Raw genomic sequence first — 22541 nt, 5'->3', positions numbered from 1 at the left:
AGATTTTTCTGAACAGACACATTTAGATAGATATGATAAGTACTGGTACTACTGTTGCTTCAAGCTGTCATCACTAAAAATATTATGCTTCCTATTAGACAAAATTTATCTGTGACAAAATTTAAATATGGTGTCTGGGATTATGCCGGTGTGAATTTGGCAGATTACTCTGAATAGCTCCAGAAGAAACATCATCCATCTATTTCCGGATATAGATGTGTTGTGAAAAACACTGAAGAAGAAAGTGCCTGCCATTGTTATTCGCTTTTCAGTCGAAGTCTGACAAGAGTCCCTTTGACTGCATCTTGAGGTAAGATAGCATGACTGGTCTTATTGCTTTCATGGTTCTTCAGATAGCAAGCAGTCTCTTAGACTCCAATGTTCAATAACTGAAATTGTTAAATTTCTCGTTCCAATATACTGCAACTCTCACTGCCATGCTATCACAGGAATTTTAAATTATGGGACAGTAATGATGCATACAAACTTGCTTCCTATTTCAATCATATACCTTTAAGCTGCATACTACTTCTGGTATCTAACCACGGCATTTTCAGAAATCATTTCTTCTTGCCACAGAATTTCATTTTCCTAAATTTTGTGTCTGGGCTACAGATGGAGAGAATATATTTATTGGTTCTCTGCAAATTAAACAAGCATCATGTCCTTTTTTTGTGTAACATGGAAATTGATACTTTGTACATTTCATTTTCTAACTGCAATATCTGGGTGATTTATCTGCTTTAGAGAAAAATTGATGTTTTTTCCCCTATAGTTAGCATTATTAGAAGAGGCATCCACTACTGGAAAAGATCTGGAAATTCTACATTAACTGAAGAAGGTGATACTTGGATTGGATGCTTCAGAGAAAATGGAAATATATCAAAGAGTTAATTCAGAGAAGTTGCTTTTCCTTGTAGTGATACCTTAAGCTTTTAGCTGAAATCAGCACTGTGTTGTTGCAAATTTGTCTCTAAGATAAAGAACAAAACTAGATTTGATCACCGGTAATCACTAAACTGATAATCTATTTGAAAAGATCAATGAAGAACCATTCTTATCAGCTAGCCTGGCCTTCCGGATTATTCAGAACTTCATTCACTTTCTGCATTAAACTAGCAATTTCTTTAGCTTAGGATAAAGCAAGCCTTTTTGAAACAGTCCTCTGTATGTGGCAACGAAACTGAAGATAGGCTCGTTACCTTTCTGCCTCACATTTTAGTCAAATTCTGCCTAAGGCATGTGTTGTGTCTACCCAAGATTGACAGCATGCTTTCAAACACATTCTTTGTATCTTTTGAGCAATCTATTCCTAAAAAAAAAATAAATAAAATAAAAAAAAAAATTGTTATCAGTGATTGAACAAACCAGTAAAGGTAAAGGTAAAACTTTGTTATCCTGAATTAATATAATTATAAAATATTTTTTAGGTAATATTTTACTTTCCTCGGAAAGATGCACACATTAGAACAAATATTTAAAATATGTTATTTGATTTTGTCTTTAAGAATTGTGACCCTTTCATTGCAAGCCACTAGTACCCATGTTGGGGAAGCGGGGGACTGGGAGGGAATGAAAAAATTAAGGTTTATCTAATACTACTTTGTGGATAACCAAGTTCCTTCGCACTGCAGTTTTAACACATTAATAGAATAACACTAATACATAAAATCAATCCTTGGATTCAAACCAGTTAGTGTAATTTGTTCTGTCTGGTGTTTTACTCCATCCCAATGATTTTTCTTTATCATCTGTTTATTCTGGGTATTACCACTCTTGGATAAAGAGGAGTTATATGTCCTACAGTAAAGCAGTATAGCAAACAAAAATGATGATTTTCCTAACCAGCCTGAAAAGCACTTTCTGCTCAGGCTGCCACTGATGCAAAAAGGAATTGTGAATATATTCATTCTGCTGGGTGTGCAGCAAAAGCTCTGAATACAAATACAGTATAAAATATCAAAAGGGAAAATTCCTCAGGGAGTAGAGCTATGGGAAGTGAAGGGCAGAAACACGTTTTCAGGAAGTACTTTTCCTTCAGAATTACTGTGAGTTTCTAAAAGTGGGTTTGATGGCAGGCACTCAGAAGATGGAACCACACATGAATTAAACCCCACTCTGTGAATCTGCCTGTGGTTCAGGGAATTAATTACATGGCCTTTATGAAACTCTCCTAGTTTGCAGCAGCAGATCAACCCATGCAGTAAAACCTAGACTTTGTTCAACACAGCACTGGCAGAGCAATTAGTTTGGATGAATGTTAAGACTCTAAGACTATATTCTTGATCAAACCTGATCTCTGAAGTTGCATAGGAGTGATTCATTCCCCCTCAGCTTCAGACACATAATAAAGGTACCTAATTTGGGGTTAAACTCACTTTGCAGTCAACAGAGATAGCATTACTTCCAGAAGTCAATTTTAGCCCATTTTTCTCTTTCCATTGATTACAGAGGAAATACAGTGGGGTCAGGCTACCCTCAAATTATATGCCACAGTGAAGTGCTTGAAGTTAAGTGGGATAAATCTGGTTGTGATCAGTTAATCCATCTGGGACCAGCCACGATCAGCCTAAAATGTCCCAGGAGTATAATGACATTCAATTTTCTTGCTCTTAGGATGAGGTAAAATAATACTGTCTTTGGGGATTGTTAAATAGCATTCACGTTTATGGCAGAGATCTGTCTTTCTCAGCTGGCTCTGTGTCCAGCCTGTGGTTGCCCAGTGGGACAACAGACTATTCTCTTTAAGTCACTCCATGTGCAAGTATTAAATGAGCGCTTCAGCCCTGGTAGGGAATATTTATTGCCCTGTTCCCGTACCTCACTCCAATCTGAGGCTTCCTGTGCCAGTCTCTGATACCACAATCAGCCATAGAGTCGGGGAAGACCTCCTTCTCCAGGACCAACTCTTGGGTCCTGCCTCCTCTGTACGATTGCCCACTCAGGGGTGGAGGCTCTGGGCAGTGGGTTTCGTCTGGCTCTCCCCAGGGACTGTGTGCTGTTGGAGTGCTGAGGTTGGGGCCATGGGGCCCAGCTGGGTCCCATTAACCAACAGAAGGGCACAGACCCCACTGCCAAAGGGTGGGAGCCTACCCATCCCCCCGCATCCCCCCCAAGGTACCATGATTTTGCTGACTCGCTCCACTGCCCAGGGTGATTGCCAGCTTTGCCTTTGCCTCAGGTCAGTCCTAAATCACGATTAGTGAAGGGAGGGCATGAATGGTGAGATTTATTACAGACCTTAACTTCCAGGCAAATTTCAGGCTCAAGAAACCAGAGTGGCTACTGAACTAAAAAAGTTTGATTGAGCGATGTATGGGGCTTTCTAGGTACCTTATTGTGATCAATATTGCAGTGGCCAGAAAAAGAAAAGTGACCTGTCTACAAAAAATACACTGTGTTTTCTTTTCCTGCTTGAATTCTAGATGGTTCTTCACTACAAACAGCATGCTGCTGCCTGTACCGAACAGGAGCATTTACAGTTAGGCAGAGCCAGTACTGACCATACTGAATACTGAAGACATAAAACTTTTTTGTGTATTAGATGTCATCAGAGACATTGACACCCCAAATACAAAACAGAAAGAAATTGATCAATGTACCAGAGGAAGAGTTCTTGAAAAGAGGCAGAGTAGCTCATGGCCGTTAGAGACGAGAGCAGTAAGTAATGTTTTTTTGTAACTGGTGGCAGCTGAGAATCAGCAGGCTCCTGGCAAAAGAGCCCAGGAGGAATCCCGCACGGCTGGGCATCTGTCATTATCCAGTTCTTGTCAGGGGCTCAGCACTGAAACTGAATAACCTCTTTCTGAAACTCCGGCTGATGGAAATGTTGATTGTTTTATGTAAACTGAAGGTAGTAGCTCATCTCAACATGTAAGAAAATCAGGCAACAAGCTTGAGATGGGATCTTCAATCACCCAAGGGTGACAAATCAAACTTCCATATACTATGTCAGATAGATGGAGCATTTTGCATGTTCCCAGGGGCAGGTGGGCAACTGAAAGGTGGGACAATTTCTTAAAATCTTGCTCTTATGGAAAAGCATCTGAAGTCTGTCACCAATAAACCATTGGGTGATTGCCACAATGGTCCATGATGCATGACAAAACATGACTTCAGATGTCCTGGACAAGAACAAAATGTCCAATAAATTTTCTTAATGGTCATTTCTGTTCCATAAAGGAAGGAAAACTCAGAAAATTTTAGAATTTAATTTTGCAAGGTAAAAGGTTGCGCTCTTGTACAAACTTTGGACTAATCTCTGTGGGAGAGAGGCGACAGTACATATTGCATAGCCTTGCCAATCGTTCTTTATTGTGATAGAGATCATCCAATCTGTACTATTTCCTTGCTGTGTTTAAACTGACTAGTCACATAATGAAAGAAAGAGAAAGAAAGAATGATTTTTTGAAAAATCACAGGAGAATTTGTTTTGCAACTATCAACTCTACCTTGAAGTTTGCTTTCTCATTCTAAATTAAAGATTCTCATGTGTTATATTCCAATTAATAAATGGTATCTTGTTCTGAAAGGGTGTAAACATGGCTGCAGTCATAGATAGCTATATGGCTTCTTTTTGGAATAAGTCCCTGACCTAACTTTGAGTTTGTTTGGAGTTGGTCTGAGTGAAAGGGCTGCTGTAAGTCAGACACCATGCCTGTAATTCAGGAAGCTGCAGAACTGCTATTAGGCAGCCATGTGTAAGCCTATCTAAAAAAGACATTGTAAAAAGGCCTCAACATTAAGCAATCTGATTATAATGCAATTAAGATGCTTTAGAAAAGCAAGACTAATTTCCAAGAACGTTGCTGTCATAGCTATCTTGCCTCTGGGACACAAAGTGGCATCTCTGAATGATACTACATTACGGAACGGGTGAAGAAGAATATTTATGGTGGTTGTGTCGTGGTCTCACACAAACCTCTCTTACGTTGCAATACAACCTCTTCTGGCTTGTCCTTGAACTGGTCCATGCCTTTAGCTGTCAGAGAAGAATTCGCAGTAAGCCAGTCTTGTGTAGACATGCCAGCATTTTCAAAGCTGGTTTGGGTAGCTCCACAAAATGCTGCACTGCATAACACAGAATTATCTCCCCTGTCTGTGCCTGCAGCCATTCTGACTGTTTATATAGGCAGAAATACAACCAAGTGCCTACATGATTGTGCCCCTGGTCCGAAGTAAGCTTAAACATAGGGACAGGGATACTGATCATATGCCCCAATTAAACACAGTTTTCAGTGCTCCTGTAGGATTAAATATGAACATGTCTTTCCACTTTTTGCTCTATGCCAATCAGGTTATCCATATCAAGACATACATAGCCTTTCAATGCAGAATTATACTAAAAGGGTCTTTTGAAACCATAAATGCTGCACGGACAATGTGTCTCTCTTAGATATCTATAATATTAGGAGAAAAAACCCCTTCAAAATTACATTATCTATCTGAGCTACCAAAAATCTACAGGATGCTAGTAATAATAACACAGCTCAACAGTGCACAAATTCCTGACAGCTGTTAAGATTGCAAGAAGCTAATATAAACCCCAGAAGTGCAAGTCTAATAGGCTGTTTGATCACAATCTTGAGAAGATACAGGGAAAAAAAGACAGATAGCTGTACATACCATGTTATGGAATATCCTCTGTTTTTTCAGCTCTTACATTTTCTGAGGCAAGAATGTTGCATAATAATTTCACAAAATTTGATTCTTAAACATTTTTGAGTTAAAATGTATAACAATCTCCAGGAATTATAAACATGTGCTTTCCTCCTTTAAAATTTAAACATGGTAAGTTTTCTTCTGAATTTAATTTCTAATATATGCCTTTTTCAAAAAAGAGTATTTGGAGGAGAGGTAACTGCCGAAATAACAGTTGAAGGAAGAAAATAATAGTGTATTTTCTATCTATGAAGTAATTATTGTACATTTTCCCAAAGAATGCAGTCAACATTAACTTTTTGAAAGGATTGAATGGGTCACTGCATTGAAGGAAAACAAATTTTGGAATTCCTTCTCATATTGTCAACTGTTTGTACATGTAATGACAGTGTTATGAACTGCCAGAGTAGTAAATACACAGCATCACTGCCAAATCATACGGAATTTAAACCTGCCATAATAATGCTTCATAATTACAGAGGAATGTGAGGTGGCCTGTGGAAAGAAAGCTGAAACTGGCGACACTGAATGATCCATCTATACTTAATGGCAATGTTACTAGTCAGATTTTTCTTTTCTTTCTTTTCTCTTTATCTCCTACTTGATGATTTTTTCGTTTAGCTGTACTTTACGCCTGGTGCCGTTGAGGCCCATTGATGAGCACATAACTCCTGCTCAGGAGCTGAACCTCCATATTAGATATCTCTGAAGCAGACACATTAATAGACTGACAAATCTGGATATAGTAGCTGAGATAAAAATTAGCCGGTTTCATAAGACATAAGCACTTGTACATAACTATACAAGATGAAAAATGTCAATGTGATAGATTTTAATGGATCAAAAGATTCAACTCTCTTACTTTTTTGGCTTTGGTTTTTGTGGCTTTCAGGAAAAATGTATCATGGTCATAACCTCTAAACATCTATCACCTAATTAAAATAGAACCAGAAGGAATGAACTTATTCTCTACAAATTGGATTAGAAATTTTGTCCTTTAATCTCAATGTTCCAAATAAAAAATGTGCCAGATGAAAGAGACCAAAGCAATAGTTACATTTATGTATCCTCGAAAATACTTCTACTTAGCTGAATTATTTGCTGAAATATATTTTCAGGATTCTTCATATTATTTTAGTATGATTGGCTTGCTTTTTTACTAGTTACTGTTTAAACCCCTGGAAGATGTTTGCTTCACTTCTACATCATATTTGTCCCTCTGAAACGCAAAGGCAAACACAAGGTAAACACATTTTCTCAGATGCATGGCTTTCCCTTTGCCCTAAAAGGTATCATAAGCACAGAAAGATATTTTTTTTTCTGTTGTAGGTCACACATTATATTCCTGACATGTAAGCATCACGAGTTCTTTGAACTTTTAAGATCTCATTATATGAAGAACTCATTAGCAAAAAAAACCCCAAAAAAACCCTCAAAAAACAAAACTAAAACTCGGATAAACACTACCCTCTCCATTAATCAATCTTCTTACTTTGTATGCTGCGAACATTTTAGGAACTGCATGTGCCTTTGGAGGATCCATAGCTGCAAAACTGTTATCCTTCCAATAAGCAAGCTGGAATATTTGGTGTTCAGACTTTATTCATGGATGAAACAAAAGGTGTTAGTAAGAATGTTAGTAAGTTCCATTTCATGCTCTTCCTTTAGTCTTCTTGACAAGTAACTTTTTCTTTCATTGACATATTTGAAGTCCTGATAAAGGAATAACCATAGAAAAAAAGCTGAACATAAAATGAACCATGATATCTTCTAAATCCTTAATCAGATGTCTGGCCTAATAATAACAATAACACACCTCTCCTTCCCAAATGCTTTCAGGCAAAACAGTCCTTTGAACCTGTTTCTATGTGTTGGAACAGAGTGAAAGATGTGAATAACTATTTTATACAATCATTTGGGTGAGTCATCGAGGATTTTTTGGTTGTTCTCTTCCCACTGTCTTCTTCCATACCCTCTGTACATATGGAAGAGATTTTACTAATAAGTTATTTCAAAAAGTCAAATTTGCATGATAGTGACCTGTTCTATAGTTGATTAAGTTATCTTTTATGGTAATATCTGAATGCCATGTAAACTGGGACAGTAATATTTTGCTTTTCTAAGGCGTGTGTGGCTTGCTTTCTGGAAGGGTTAGGGTAAATACTCACTTATATGAAAATGAACATATTGCAGCTGCTTTTATTATACAGGGTTGTGATCCATGGAAGAAAAAGCAGAGAGGATTAAATATTTGGAATATATTGCAAATCATACTGAATAACAACCTTCGGTATTCACTGCTCAGAGCGCTCGCGGTTCAGAGGTGCAGATGTTGCTTATGCATGTGGGCGACTCAGTTTGACAACCTGGGAGCTCTGTGGTCAGGTTTGTGCCCTGCACCTGTGTGATTCACCAGGAGAAAGGAACTGGCAAGGCTGCCTCAGGGTCTGCACACAGCACCTCCCATCTCCCAGTCCATTATAAGAAACAGCTAGTCTGGCAAACACAGATGAAAATCTCATAAAACCACAAAGGATATTTGTAAAGTCTGGGGTTTTTTTCCTTCAAAATAGAAGTGGATCTCAATATTTTAGGGACTTAATGTGACAAAACCATAACAAAACCCTCCTTGGCTGGCAGCTAAGTTAGGAAAAGAATCAAGATGAAAAGTGAAAAGAAAACACAACTTTTAAAAGAGTAATTAGCCACTGGAACAGACTATCAAGGGAAGGAGAGAATTCATCGTTGCTTGGAGTCTCCATGAATAAAAGTCTGCTTTAAAAATCGCATTTGCCGATGCCTGTAATTTTTATGATGTGTCTTGTGATGCTTGGTGGATTCTGTGTTGAGCCAGCTCCTATGTTTATTTGAAATGCTCAGATTTCACCTCACAGAGCAACATTTTTAGCCTTCTGGTCATGCTGAAGACTTTGTATGGCCCAAGTGAAGCCTAATGCCTTCATACTGAAAAGGTAAATAAAAATACCCAAATGTTTTTAAAAATCTCAGGGTTTTAAAGTCAATCTCATAATTTCTGTGCTTAATTTATGATTCTTGAATCTTTGGAGTTGTCAGTACTGTAAAAAAGGGTAGGGTTTCCTGCAGTTCTTAATCATCTGAAGGGAACAAGAGTGAGCTAAGAAACATGTAGTAGAAGAGCCGCAACTGTAGTTTCTCCATGAAATCTTTCTCCCTGAAATCTCCTGGTTACAATTTCTTTTTCTTTTTTTTTTTTTCTGATCTTAAAAGTCTGCAGTTTAAGACCCATGTGTTACAATGGAAAAATCAGTGTCTTCTTTTGCTAGAAACTAATTGAAGTCTGCAAATAACACAAGCAAAAAAGTACAACATATTGCCTGTGCCACTATATGCTTGAAAAATGTATTTGTCTTTATTTCTGCCTCTCCATTAGACATTGCCTAGTGTCTATTGCCCACTGTGCATCTAAAAGCTCAGTTGTCTTGATGTTAGGGCACTTAGGACTGATGTTTTGTCACTTTTTCCCTTTGAGCTTTAACATTCAATCACGCATCTCAGTATCTTACTGGTCGCCAGACAGCCTTCAGTGTCCCACCAGCCATCGCCTGAAGACAGCTCGGAGCCTCCTGACACCTCTGTCGCCTGCTTTCTACTCTGCTTTTGAAGCTCAAATGGGAACCTACTTTGTTACCATTTGGATAAAATTTGCTACGGGCCTGTGAAACTTGTTAAGGTGAGAAGTGCATTGTTTTTATTCAGGTTTTCTTTTTAAAAAATCATCCTTAATTCAAAACAGGTTAAGCAAATAGGCAATCATTTACTTATCAGAAACAGACAGCAGAGTCACAGATGTTCATAGAATAAATAAGTGAAGAAATAAAAGAAAAGCTACATTTGGTTTACTTCACTAGGATTAGACCAGAAAGGTCTCCTTTTACTTCTCTAAATGGGATTGTTTCTTCTTCTGTCAAGATCATATTTGAGTTTCAGGCTTTATGCTTGCCACCTCTCTCCTGTGCTGGAGTATTCTAGCTTTATTATTCAGCTTCTTCAACCAGGAGTCCATACCATGCATTTTTTCCCTCTGCAATGACTTCTGTTTTATCCTTCGAGGAGAGACAGTCTGGCTTCCCACCAAATTTAAGGGGGGAAAAAAAAGATAAGAGAGATTATTTCCTTTCCATAGTTACGTAAACGTCTTTTTGTCTGCTGGGACTCATCCTCTGCTCTTAACTGATTAATAAACAGCAATTTGCTTCAATGAGGTGCACAAATATCTCCTTCCTTTTGGTGACTATTTCTAACTCTTCAAAAAGGAATGTATCGTTCTTAGATCTTACTCTATTATCAACTTTTACATTAAAAACATACATGAAAAGCTAACAGTCTTAACTGTATACAGTTTATTGCTAGCTTTTGACTGAGACCAGACATGATGCCACAAAAGTTCTCTGGAGTGACAGTGGATTTTTGGGGTGACTAATCCACTATTACTTCCACTTAGATATGTAATAGTATTGTATATAAAATGTATTTCCCCTGAAAGTAGATATGAGTATCAGATTGTATTTCTCAATTAGGTAACTGGAAATGAAAGTACTCATATCTGCAGTCCATTTAATTTTGCCAGAACATACAGATGCATAACTCAGTTCTGTAAACACTTGTTGGGGGGAATTGTGTGAAAATATTCCATAATGTGGTTTTCTTTTAGCTGTTGCTTTTAGTTTATTTTAAAAGCAAATTCATTTTTTTTCAAATTATGCATTTATGAATGCTTTGTGGCCAATTTCAGTGGCAGAAGCCCTAAAACAATTTTTTTTAATTTGCTATAACCATTCTAAGGCATCCTTATGGGGAAGGCACACTTTATGCTCAGAAGAACCAAAAAAGTCTGCAAAAAAGCTCCATGCTTCAGTATCAAGTAGGTCAAGAATCTCAGGTTATAAAAAGATTTGCAATATCTGAGCAAAAGCCCTCAACTAGATCTCATCTTAAATCCTGTTTTGCTCTTTTTCTCTTGCTTAGTCTCTCAAGACTGTAAAGTACTTAGGAGTGTATTAGCAAGCTAATGTGGAGAAAATTCTCTTGCATGACACTTGGAGTTTTAGAAGTCAGTTTCAGAGCAAGAAATACCTCTGAAAAGAAATACATAATCCCACAAATCTTTTCCTGTATTGACACTGAAGACAGCACTTCAGACATGAGAACTGCTCTGAGTGATAGTCAGGAGGGCTTATCTTGCAAGATATAGGTATCTCCTGCTTTACTCCCTACATTCATGGACCCTAAGATCATAGCCAAAGGCAATAAGCAGAGCAGAGGACTTAGTTCTAAACTTTAGTGTCTTTGTTCTCCATTAGTCTTTTTGCCCGCAATTCACATGCAAAGAACTATAAAACCATTTCCTCTCTACTTTCCTATAAAATTGTAATCACCATAGCATCATGCATCTCAGACACACTAATTTATATTTGCAGTAGCTTTATTAAGTAAGGAAATGTTATTTCTGTTTTGCAGGTGGAGAACCAAGGTACAAGGACATTCATACAGAAAGGCTGTGACTAAACTGCACAGCAAACCAGAAATTATGCCCATCGACACAAATGTGTCTGTATGCACAGACATAATCTGAAAGCTTGAATATCCTGTTTGGAAGCATGGGAAATAAATAATTTCAGCAGTCTTATTTACTTGTTTTGCTGGAGACATGGAAAAGTACAGAAATCTAGAAAATGTGCCTTTTGTTGTCATTGGATGATCAATCCCTGTTTCATTGACTACTAGGAATTCATAGGGAGTTCTCTGGTCATCAAATGCAGCCCTCCTGTATTTCAGGTAGGCACTTCATATCATCCCTTTCATAATAGTGCTGGTCTTGTATGGACCAGTTGGGTTAAAAACCAAGAACTTGTTTTTGCTTTGAGGAGGGGACAATTGAAGGGGACAATTCAGCAGGGTACTAATGAACTACAAATGAATAAGCCAATTTTGAGGTAGGCAAGGCAAGCCCTAATTATATTTACTGTATATAAATTTAAATTCTGGCCCTACTGAAATAGGTATGGATTTTGTCACTGACTGTGCTAAAGCCAAGTTATTATTCATTGCTTCCAAGTGAACTCTTGGTCAAGTGAACTCTTGGCCAGGTGAACTCTTGGCCATTATAAAAGGTATTGCAATGTAAGTTACTTTCAGTGGGACTCTGTTGAGGTATTTATTGCTTATTCAATTGTTTCTTTGTCTTATAATTTGGGCAACCATTCTGCATATTTTGTGTGTGCTTTGCCTTAGAAAAAGCTTCTTGAAATTCGTACTATGTTGTACTTTCATTCTGATTAGACAAAATCTTTAGTACAAAGTCAGTTTTCATTCTCAAACTGGAGCTTAAAGAAATTTAAAAAACATTGAGCTGAGACAAGGAACATTTTTGATGTCACTAAATACCTAAGAAGTGTGTGTATGTGTGTGCATGCGCGCACACAAGTGCTGTAGAGAGAGCACAGACAAGCTACGGACTCTTAATTGGAAATTTCCTAAACTTTCTGAACCTCTTGTGTCTGCAAAATTTCATGGAAAATCTCATATAAGGAAGCTGACTTGTGATATTTTGACACTTTCATCTCCAGAGCTAGAAGAGCTGAAACATACCAAAATAATTCAAAGCAAAGTTAGCAAAAGGCTTTGAGCCTTAGGGATGTAGTATAAGTTTAGTTTGGATTTGTAGCAAATACTCTTAGTGGGTCTTATTTTATTTTAACTTGCTTATTCACACTAGTTGTTAGTGGGTCATCCTGAGGGTTGTTCAGTAATTAGAGTCTGGGAATTGAAATTCTGGAACTAGACATAGAGTGAACCAGCAGCTATGGCAGGGGCGGTACTGGCGGTCAGGATTTAATACACAGACATATGTCCCTCGAATGGGTCAAACTCCAAAACCTTTACATGTTGATGGGCTGATTACCAAACACACTAACCCATAATAGGTACCATCTTGTACTAGCATTGTCACCCTGTTCAGAGGTGAGTTTAAAGAACGTAATTTCTTGGAAGGCTAAATCCCTATTTTATGACAGTTTAAAAGGATAATTAAATTTAAATTATTCTTTTTATTCTTCTAAAATAGGAAATAACTAACCTGGGTGAAAGCGCATGGATCATTGTGACTTTAGCTATTATAGAAAATCTATAACTATGGACATTGATATATCCTTTGTTATACAATACAATTACTTTGTGGTAGTTTTATTAAAGGTAAACTGTATTTTACTTACTTTTTTAAAAAAAAGAAAGACTACAAAAGAACTTTCATTTAAGATATAATTGATTTGTTGGAGGTCCGTGTCCTTCTTCAGCCCCTTTTGATTGATTCTCTGAAAAAGGCTTTTTCAAATAGGAGGTAAAGAAGCACTGAAAAAAATGCCCCCCTGGCCTTCATTAATAAAATACAGTAGGTAGGCATAAATTCGGGCAACGTCAGTGTCCTGTCAGGTCAGATGCCCTTCCTCATACAGACTAATGTTTTACCAAAAATAGTCTTAGAGGACATGCATACATTGACAAGTCCTGGAGAACTTCTTAGGCAAATGTCCTGGTGACCATCCTGGCAACACCTCAGTGCTATTCTAAGGCACAATTTACCTATGAACATGTAGTTTTCTGTCCTCCATCGCCTGTGGCACTCATGCATGTGGACTGAGGAGGGGTGGTAGCATACTCTTCCAATACGGAGAACCGCAGGAACAGGGACAAGCTCCAGCAAACACAGTGACACTCAGAATCATAGAATCACAGAATGGTTTGGTTTGGAAGGGACCTTAAAGCTCACCTAGTTCCAACCCCCCTGCACTGGGCAGGGACACCTCCCACTAGACCAGGCTGCTCAAAGCCCCATCAAGCCTGGGCTTGAACACTTCCAGGGACGGGGCATTGACAGCTTCCCTGGGTAACGTGTTCCAGTGCCTCAACACCCTCACAGTAAAGAATTTCTTCCTAATATCCAATCTAAATCTACCCTCTTTCAGTTTGAAACCGTTACCCCATGTCCTATCACTACACCTGATAGATAGTCCCTCCCCATCCTTCCTGTAGGCCCCCTTCAGGTACTGGAAGGCTGCTATAAATTCTCCCCAGAGCCTTCTCTTCTTGAGGCTGAACAATCTCAACTCTCTCAGCCTGTCTTCATAGAAGAGGTGCTCCAGCCCTCTGATCACCTTCGTGGCCCTCCACTGGACCCGTTCCAACAGGTCCACGTCCTTCTTGTGGTGAGGACTCCAGAGCTGGATGCAGTACTCCAAGTGGGATCTCGACAGAGCAGAGTAGTGGGGCAGAATCACCCCCCTCGACCTGCTGGCCATACTTCTTTTCTTGCAGCCCAGGATGCTGTTGGCTTTCTGGGCTGCAAGTGCGCATTCCCTGCTCACGTTGAGCTTCTTGTCCACCACCACCCACTCCATCTCCTCAGAGTTGCTCTCAAGCCATTCTCCCCCCAACCTGTATTTGTGCCTGGGATTGCCATGACCCAGGTGCAGGACCTTGAACTTGGCCATGTTGAACTTCATGAGGTTTGCACAGGCCTACCTCTCAAGTCTGTCCAAGTCCCTCTGGATGGCATATCCCTTCCCTCCAGCGTGTCAACCGTGCCACACAGCTTGGTGTCGTCGGCAAACTTGCTGAGGGTGCATTCAATCCCACTGTCCATGTCACTGACAAAGATGTTAAACAGCACTGGTGCCAGTACTGACCCCTGAGGAGCAGCACTCGTCACCGGTTTCCATGTGGACACTGAGCCATTGACTGCAACCCTTTCAGTGTGTCCATCTAGCCAGTTCCACTAAGTGGTCCATCCACTAAATCCATGCTTTTCCAATTTAGAGACCAGGATGTCGTGTGGGACAGTGTCAAGTCTGATTGATACCATGCTGCAAAATAGTTGAAACTGCAAGCAGAGAGATCAAAAATTAGTCCTTCTGTTACACATTTTTTCCGAAAGTCCCGCCTCCTGCAAAGTTAACAGGATATTTTGCATTGACTTCAAGAACCTGTGAATCTAGCTCTTGTTCTGCTTCTGAATTACAGGACTTCTTTTTAAAAGGACATTTTAGACCAAGTAGGGAATCATTTTCATACAAAACCACAGAAATGAAAACATAATTGAACTGAATTGTCTGAAGACACTTTGGCTGTGTGAGTTTAATTTAATATAATTTAAGCAAAATAAAATAAAATGTTAACATTAAATCTAGGAATCAAAATATGTAGAGGTGGATTTTCCTGGCCATGCATTTTCAAATTTCCTCTTTTATTTAATTACTATAAATAGAAATATATATGTAGTTTGGTACAGGCCAGGGACCTTGTTGCACAACAGTGGGGCTGGCCCAGAAAGTTAATGGTTCCTCCAGTCCTTCGTTTCCTCTCCACACATCTGCACAGACAAGATACACACTCAAATTTGCTCTTTGGGTGACTGCTGACTTACTTTCCTCATGCATGGGAAGATTTTGCACACGTAGGATTCATAAATGGGTATAGCAGATACATTATGGGTAGGAAGTTTTGAAAGTAAAATTCCAGGTTCCCTGTCACATGATTTCTAGTTGCTGGAGCCAGATATTTTTATAAGTTGTTTCTTGACTTTCCAGAAGTTATTTATGAACCACATTGTATTCATGAGTCTCTGATCATTTGGTGACTATTACCTTCTGTTGATGAGTACCTATACCTATAAACAGCGTGAGAAGGAAAAAGTTAAAAAGTGATCCTTAAATGGCACAATAAAGGGTAATGAGGTGTGCTCACCTGGGATAAAAGCGCTGTGAGGTATATACAGAGAAAACAGTTTAAAAAACCTGACCCATTAGTAAGAAGTAGTAAAATGTGGAGAGGAGGAAGGTCTAGAGGAATCTGAACTTGCGGGAACTGGGAATCCACTCTGTTCCTCCTTAGTTATCACATAATGTGATATGAGCGGTCATGACCTAATTTTAACAGACACTTAACATGTTGAGGTGGGCTTTTTTTCGGCTGTAGTAGCTACCAATGAGACAAGTAAGGTGGCAGCAGCTGCAGTCTGAGCTAGCTGCAAGTCATCTACAACTTCAGTTGAGAGAGTAGCCTTAAACAGATGATTTATTTGATAAACTACAGCCCTTTTTACTTTTTTATTCTTGGATATTTTGTCTGAGATAGTTTGGTGTTTCCTCAATTTATTTTGTTGCTTAATAAAAGAAAGCTGTTTTTTTTTTTTTTTTTTTTTTTTTAAATCATCTTTATTATATTTCTTGTATGGTTTGTTCAGCTTCTGTTTATCAGTGTCAGGCACTTGCAAATGCATCTCTTTTCACCTGATGAGTTCAGTTCGGCCAAAAATACTCCAAATAACTCCAACATTCCTTGTTCCATTGTTGCTATTCTCACATTTAAAAATTAGTATTTTTCCTGCTTTTCCAATTCAGTCCTCTTTTATGTTTCTTCTGTAAACATGACTTAAAAATTTCTAAAGAAATCATTCCAGTAAAGGATGTGGTCTTTTTGGCTTCCTTTGCCTTCAGTCCTTCAAAAAGTCATTATTTCTGGAAAGGAATTCTAGAAACAGAGTGAGTAGAAATTAAAATAATTCCTGATTAACTTAAACTTTTCATACTTGGATTCACTTGTACTTTAGTTTTCATCAAAATTGTTCCTGCAGTTGTTTTTTTTTCCTTTTTTCTTTTCCGTGAAAACACCACCCTCATAGAATTATTTCCACTATTATTTCTTATTAGAAGATCTTGAAATATAGTCTTGAAATCTTTTGCTCAGATAATTTTTAAGTAATTATTTTTCTGTCCTTTTCATGAAACAATTAGGAATAAACCTATTTAAAAAAAAGGATTAAAGTGTTTGTGTCTTGCCCAAACTTTCCCTCCTCCAGAATATTGTCAGCTTATGTGAGATTTTTCTTATTGACTTTAAATTATTCCACCTACTTCAGCCGCTCATTCCTGAATAAACTTCCCTCTCATTGTTGAGGGACCTTAGCCTTTATGTGACTAAGATTAGGTGAGATTCATCCCCTTTCCCTTCTTCCTTACTTTCTTGTTTCATCTCTTTTTATCTCATAATGAAGTTTTGGTTGCATGATGCCTTTGATGCACATTTGGGAGAGGTTCATTGTTAGAAATTCACAGTTGAGGGATATATCTTTCCCTTCCACTAGCTGTCATGCTCCACTTGTGTGGATTGCTTCCTTTATTTCTGAATGGCCACACAAGGCAAAGAGTTGCAGAGCTCTTCAGTCGCCACATCCCTCAGCCCTAGATGTGACCTGAATTCATTATTTCTTCATAAACAGCACAAAGAAAGGCAGAGAAACAAGGTTATTAACAATTAACCTAAAGCCAGCAGAATATCTTAACGTTCTCCATAGATTTGCTGCTGGCTGTATCACAGAGCTGACTCATTTCTCTTTTCTTGTCATCTAGTGCTGGTGGGCCTCTTTCAGCATTACCTCTGCCTCAGTTCTACTGTTAATATCCCTGAGGATTTGTATTTCAAATTTCCACAGCTATATTGGTTTCTAATAAATCCAAGAAGCACTCCAGCTCTTCTTCTCTCCCTGGATATATTACCCTAAGCTAACATTTTGTGAACTGTTGAAATGCATTTGAAATTATTCTTATTTAAGATCATTTTTAGATTTAAGACTTCATGGGCTTCTAATACTTCATAATGAGAATGATGTCTGAGCAGGAACCCCTAAATGAGTGAGAGGCTTTTCTGCAATCTGTTCTCCTAAATTTACATCTGGATTTCCCCAGACATTAAAATCATCTCTGCTTGGAAGTTTATTGGAAGTTGGGAATTTGAGGATGAAGTAATTTTTCTGAGCACCTCACACCTGGAAATCCAGCTGCCTCTGCTCTGACTAAGCTGCTGGTTATCTGGAAATCTTAGATGTGTCAGCTGAACTCTGACACTCATATACAAAATGTTTGGTGTTTCTGGGAAGTCTTGGACCTCCTGTGCATGTACTGTTCAGTGAAGCCAATGTTTCCAGAAGGTTACAGCTACACCATGCGGAACATCTGTGGAATCCTAGTAAGCCCGCCCTCTTGTAGGCTTGGGCAGGAGAAGAATCCCAAGTAAAAACTGCCCTGGGGAAAGGCTTTGGCTGGCAGCTGAAGAGGCTCCTGTCTCAGGCATTGTTTGACACTGAGCAGGGGCATGTGTGACTTGAAAGCTTGTTCCTTTCTTCCAAATATATTTTTAGTTAGCCTAAGCCGTTTCTCTTGGACCATCACAAGTCCAGTGACACTACCACTAGCATCATATTATATTTTCAAAACTTTTTTTTTTTTGTTTCCATCACCCTAACACAGTTTATTGTGTTCTTAGGTGTCTTTGTGCAGCTTTGCTCAAGCTTTAGCTTCTGTGCCTTTCCTTTCTTTCCTTATGAAGGGTTTTCCCTAATGCCTTTTTTCCAGGCTTATATTAACTTTTTTAATTTGTCCTGGGACACATTTAATGTAACACAGAAAGTCAAAATCAAGATAGGATAAAGCTGAATATTCTAATATCTACTTAACAAGATTTTTTTAAAAATTGTGGTATCTGCATGCCTTTCGGAGAGTGCCGCAAGTAGGTTGTGTTCTTCCATATGGGTCTGACCTTCCTGCAGAGGTTGGAGCCTCTTCTGGGCAATGGTTGTATCTCCTGGGCAGTGTATAGCCCAAGGTGTTTGGCATGTCTGTGAACTTTCGAAAGGCAAATTGCTATTACTATTACTAACAAAGGACCAGTCTGGGGCTTCAAGAGTCTGTTTCTTATGGAAAAGCAGTAGATGCAAGTCTGTGAGAATCCTGGGCAATGCTGTCTTCATAAATATTGCTTTCAAGAAGCTGGAAGTTTGTATGGGGGTAATGACCATATATTGCCCTACCATGTGCATCTCCTTGGCTGGTTCATGATACTGCTCTGTAGACAGACCCTGGATCTAACATGGTATTTTGGTCCTTTAGGCCACTGAGCTTGAAGCATTGGCAACCTTTAAATGCTCTTCTCAGCCCTTTGCTGAAGTGGGTGCTACTGGCTGCAGTCTCCAGAAAAGCTCATGTAAAGACCCCGGTTAATCCTTGCACCTGATTGATAAAGTAATGTCATACCAGTCTTGCCCCCATCTGAGAAAGCAGCTTAGCTCAAATCCAAATAATAATATTTTACTTCGTTCTCCTGTAGTAGCTAATTCTGTAATTCTATGCAAATGGCAATCAAGTCTTTGAGCAGCTCCACTAAAAGCTGACACTTTATAGCACACTATATATCTGCTGTCCTTTTTTTACTTTTCTCAATATTTATTCTTATGCTGTGTTCCTGAATGCCTTGGTAGGTTATTTTAAATATAGCTTTTTAAAATTCTTATCTAATACTTCTGGTTAGCATTCAACACTTTTATGGAGAATGTGAATTACACACTATGCGAGCCAATAAAGATTTCATTCAAAACCTTAAAAAGAGCATTTTTAGAAGCACTGGGGGATAAGACAATAAAATCCAGAATAAAAACAAAATAGTGTTCCGCTGAGAATTGCTTATCACCAACCGGAAGATTTTGCTGACTAACCCATGGGGGTAATGGCTGACAGACTTTTCTTGAAATCTGTCAGTCCTGCCATTTTCTGCATGGCTGCAGAGTAAATCATAGACAATAAGCAGAGCACCTTGTTCAGTAAATCGCTACAGCAGTGATTTACTTCCCACTGCAGTAAATGGACAAGAGACAAGTTTGTGGCACGTCACTTTACATCCAGTGTTTGGACAACAGTCAATTAGATTTTACAGCGTGCAGTTACACTGAAGCTTTACTGCTCTGTTGGTAGCGGGGTACCAAACAGAGAAGGTGGTTGTTTTAGCTGCTAGGCAATAAAAGCAAAATATCGTTATTACAGATTTTTCTCCCCATTTATTTTAGAGCTCGACTGCGTTATGATTTCATGTCAGTTTTGAGATAATGTGTGTCAACACTGTCAGAAAAGGTACACACCACCTGCAAGGCAGACCTGTTGGTCGGGCGGGTGTGCTCATTATCAATGCCGCGATGGTCCGCGTCTGGTCTTGGCTGCTTCTGAATCTGTTGCGTTGTTTGACATTTTATTTATTTTATCATTTTTATATTTATTTATTTCTAAAAGCAGTTTGAAAAGCATAATCCTTGTGTGGTCTGTGCAAACTGGAAAGTCATTTAGCTCACAGAGTATATTTTAGTATTTTCGGTAATGAAATCCGATGGCATAGTTCAGAGGTTTAAGTTTGTGAGAGAGATGCAAAATGGTTGCGGTGTTTCTTAAAAGGTCAGATCCCGGGTTTACTAAATAGGGCATGGCTTCCTCCTGGCGGCTTTGCCACTGTGCGAGTGGCAATGTTTATGAAACAGCAGTAGGGAAAAGAGTGACTCATGTTCGGAGCAGGAAGGTGAGCTTCTTTCCCTAGAAATAAGGGGAAAGACACAATCCTTGATTAAGCAGAGAGACAGAAAGAGAGCAGGGGAGCAGAGACGAGATTCCTTCAGAGGCTCATGTAGGGAAGAAGGGATGCCCATGGGTGTCCTGGAACAAGTCAATAAATGCTCTGCAGGGTAGCTCACATGACTGGGTAAACCCAGGGAAGTCTATCCAGGTTTTCTGGCAGATTATGTCCCTCTCTTTTTGAGCATGGCCTCATTTTGTGCTTTTGCTGATCATTCAGGAAGCTTTTCACATGTGAATATAATTGCTGTGTCTTTCCTTATCCCTGGATGGGTCCTTACAGGCTGTTGGGTAGCAAGAAGCTCTTTATTTCAAGCAAGTTTTAGAAAATGGATGAAATTCTACCTACACTTTTCTAGGGAAGGCACATTAAGAGAGATCTTGAGTCGGAATATATTTATTGTTTCCATGGCTTTTCAAACGTGGGAGAGTCCAAAAAGCATCGGATTGCCTTTGTGAGCCATGACTGAAGGTAACTCTAACTGCCGTATCTCTGCTTTCTTCAGTTTGCGGGCTTGTCCTTGCTATTCCAGGTAAGCGGCTCTGCACGTGCTATGGAGAAGACAGCATGGCCATGGCCTTCCCCTCACCTGCACTGCAGTTGCCTCACGATGGAGTGAAGCGTGTTGTGGACTGTCCAAACTGTGAGACTCATCCCATCTGGGTACTTACCCTCTCCTGCTACACTGCCTGTGCCAGGTCTGCCAGCTGGAGAAAGCCCAGATTTCCCCGCACAGAGGACACCCTGATGGGCTCCACCAAATTCCCTGATCTAGAAGCTTAGGGGGTCAGGACTGACCTTGGATGGTCTTAAGTGGTCTGCTAATGGACTGGAAATCTCAAAAGCTGCTATTTTTCTTCCCTGAATGGAAAGACCCTGTAGAATTTAAGAAAAGCTAAACTGCAGGGTTCTATAAAAATGAAACATGATGCTGTACATATTATCCTGGGAAGGTATACATAAAAAGCTACTTGTATGCTGAAGTGTTTCTAAGAAAAAAGCCTTGAAATGACAGAAGTTTGATACTGGTGTAGTAATTCGTGGTTAGAACAGAATTATTGTAAAAGTTACTGAAAAGCTTTTAATTTTCATGAATGTATTCACACTTTATTGTAAAGGATTGTTAAATGTAATTGGTTGCTTTAAAAGAATCCCTATAATAATAATACAAGTTATCAGATACATTAGAGTTGAATTACTTTTATTATTATCTTTTTTTTTTTTTTTTTTTTTAAATAATAGCTGTTTTATTGACCTGGTTTGGTATCTCTGTAGTACACTGGAGTCACCTGGTTGTGACAGAAGCCAATGGCACACTTTCATGGTTTGAAATCAGGACTCAGTACTGTGCTAGTAAAAAAAGACAATAACATGTCACTAAAACAGATATAAAAAACCTAATTTGAACTTGTTTAGAAATGACTAGCCATCTTTATAAAAAAATACATTTTTGTATGTATTTTATTCTGTCACAATATGTACATGCAGCAAGCTGCCAGCAGGCTTTCTCTGTTTTTAACTCAGTGACGCCTAGAAGAAACAGTTCAGGTGCTTCTTGGTTTACAGTGTGCTAAAAGGTTTGCAGCAGTTTACTTTGATATGGAGGGGAAAATAAACAGTTTTTTAGCTGTGAATGAGTGCGAGACTCTCCGAGCTGATCAGCATCCATAGTCCTTGGATAAAATCAGGGAGGATCAACACTTCCAAATGGGACTCTGGCCCTACTGTGTACTCTGCCTTTCACTGCTAAGGAGTTTCCCTCTGTCTGACATAAACTAAAGTGTTTTTCTTCTTTTCTTCCATGGGTCTGTTAACTTCTTTTCTGATCTGAGGAATAAGAGCTCATTTTTGTGGTTTGCGGAGTCCTTTTTCTTCTTTACAGAGACACTTCTCTTTTTTTCACTCAGACATTTTCCTGACTAAGAAGTCAATGTCAACTTTGTACTCTCCTTGATGCACTTGTGTAGTGGATTTTTATACCTAGAATTTTTAAAGAAGATAAAAAGGTTAAAGACAAGGATGCAAGTGCTTGTGTAAATGCGTGTTTGTCTACAGAAACAGAGTGCTGTGCTCTGCTTTTTGTATCAGTTCTTAATTCTTCTGATTTCATTAACAATCCAGGTGTGATGGTCTTGATTATATTAGTGTCAAACCAGAATTACTTCAAGCAAGTTCCTTTATCAAAATTACTCTGGACTTGCACCATATAACAGAGTTCGGGATTTCTATTCCACGTCTTCACAGATGAAAACAGTAAGAAATCAATATGATTTTTTAAGGGAAAAACTCTTACAAAGACATTCTTACTTACTATTTATAGTTCTGTTTTCTTTAGACATTAAACTATGACAGAAATAATGAAAAAGCATGAGGAATATTTATGTTTTAACTTTTGA

General features: G+C 38.7%; 1 long non-coding RNA gene across 1 annotated transcript; it reads left to right on the top strand.

Annotated features, from left to right (window-relative positions):
• Positions 1-12: 12 nt before the first annotated feature.
• LOC141732588 (uncharacterized) lies at positions 13-22296 on the top strand. The gene is made up of 4 exons (XR_012584140.1): positions 13-310; positions 9199-9373; positions 11161-11478; positions 20678-22296. It is a non-coding gene; the product is annotated as an uncharacterized LOC141732588 (long non-coding RNA).
• The last annotated feature ends 245 nt before the right edge of the window (positions 22297-22541 follow it).

Source organism: Larus michahellis, chromosome 1 (genome assembly GCF_964199755.1).
Source record: "Larus michahellis chromosome 1, bLarMic1.1, whole genome shotgun sequence".
NCBI lineage: Eukaryota > Metazoa > Chordata > Aves > Charadriiformes > Laridae > Larus > Larus michahellis.
Note: the sequence above shows the minus strand (reverse complement) of the source record. Positions and strands in the feature narration are given on the sequence as shown.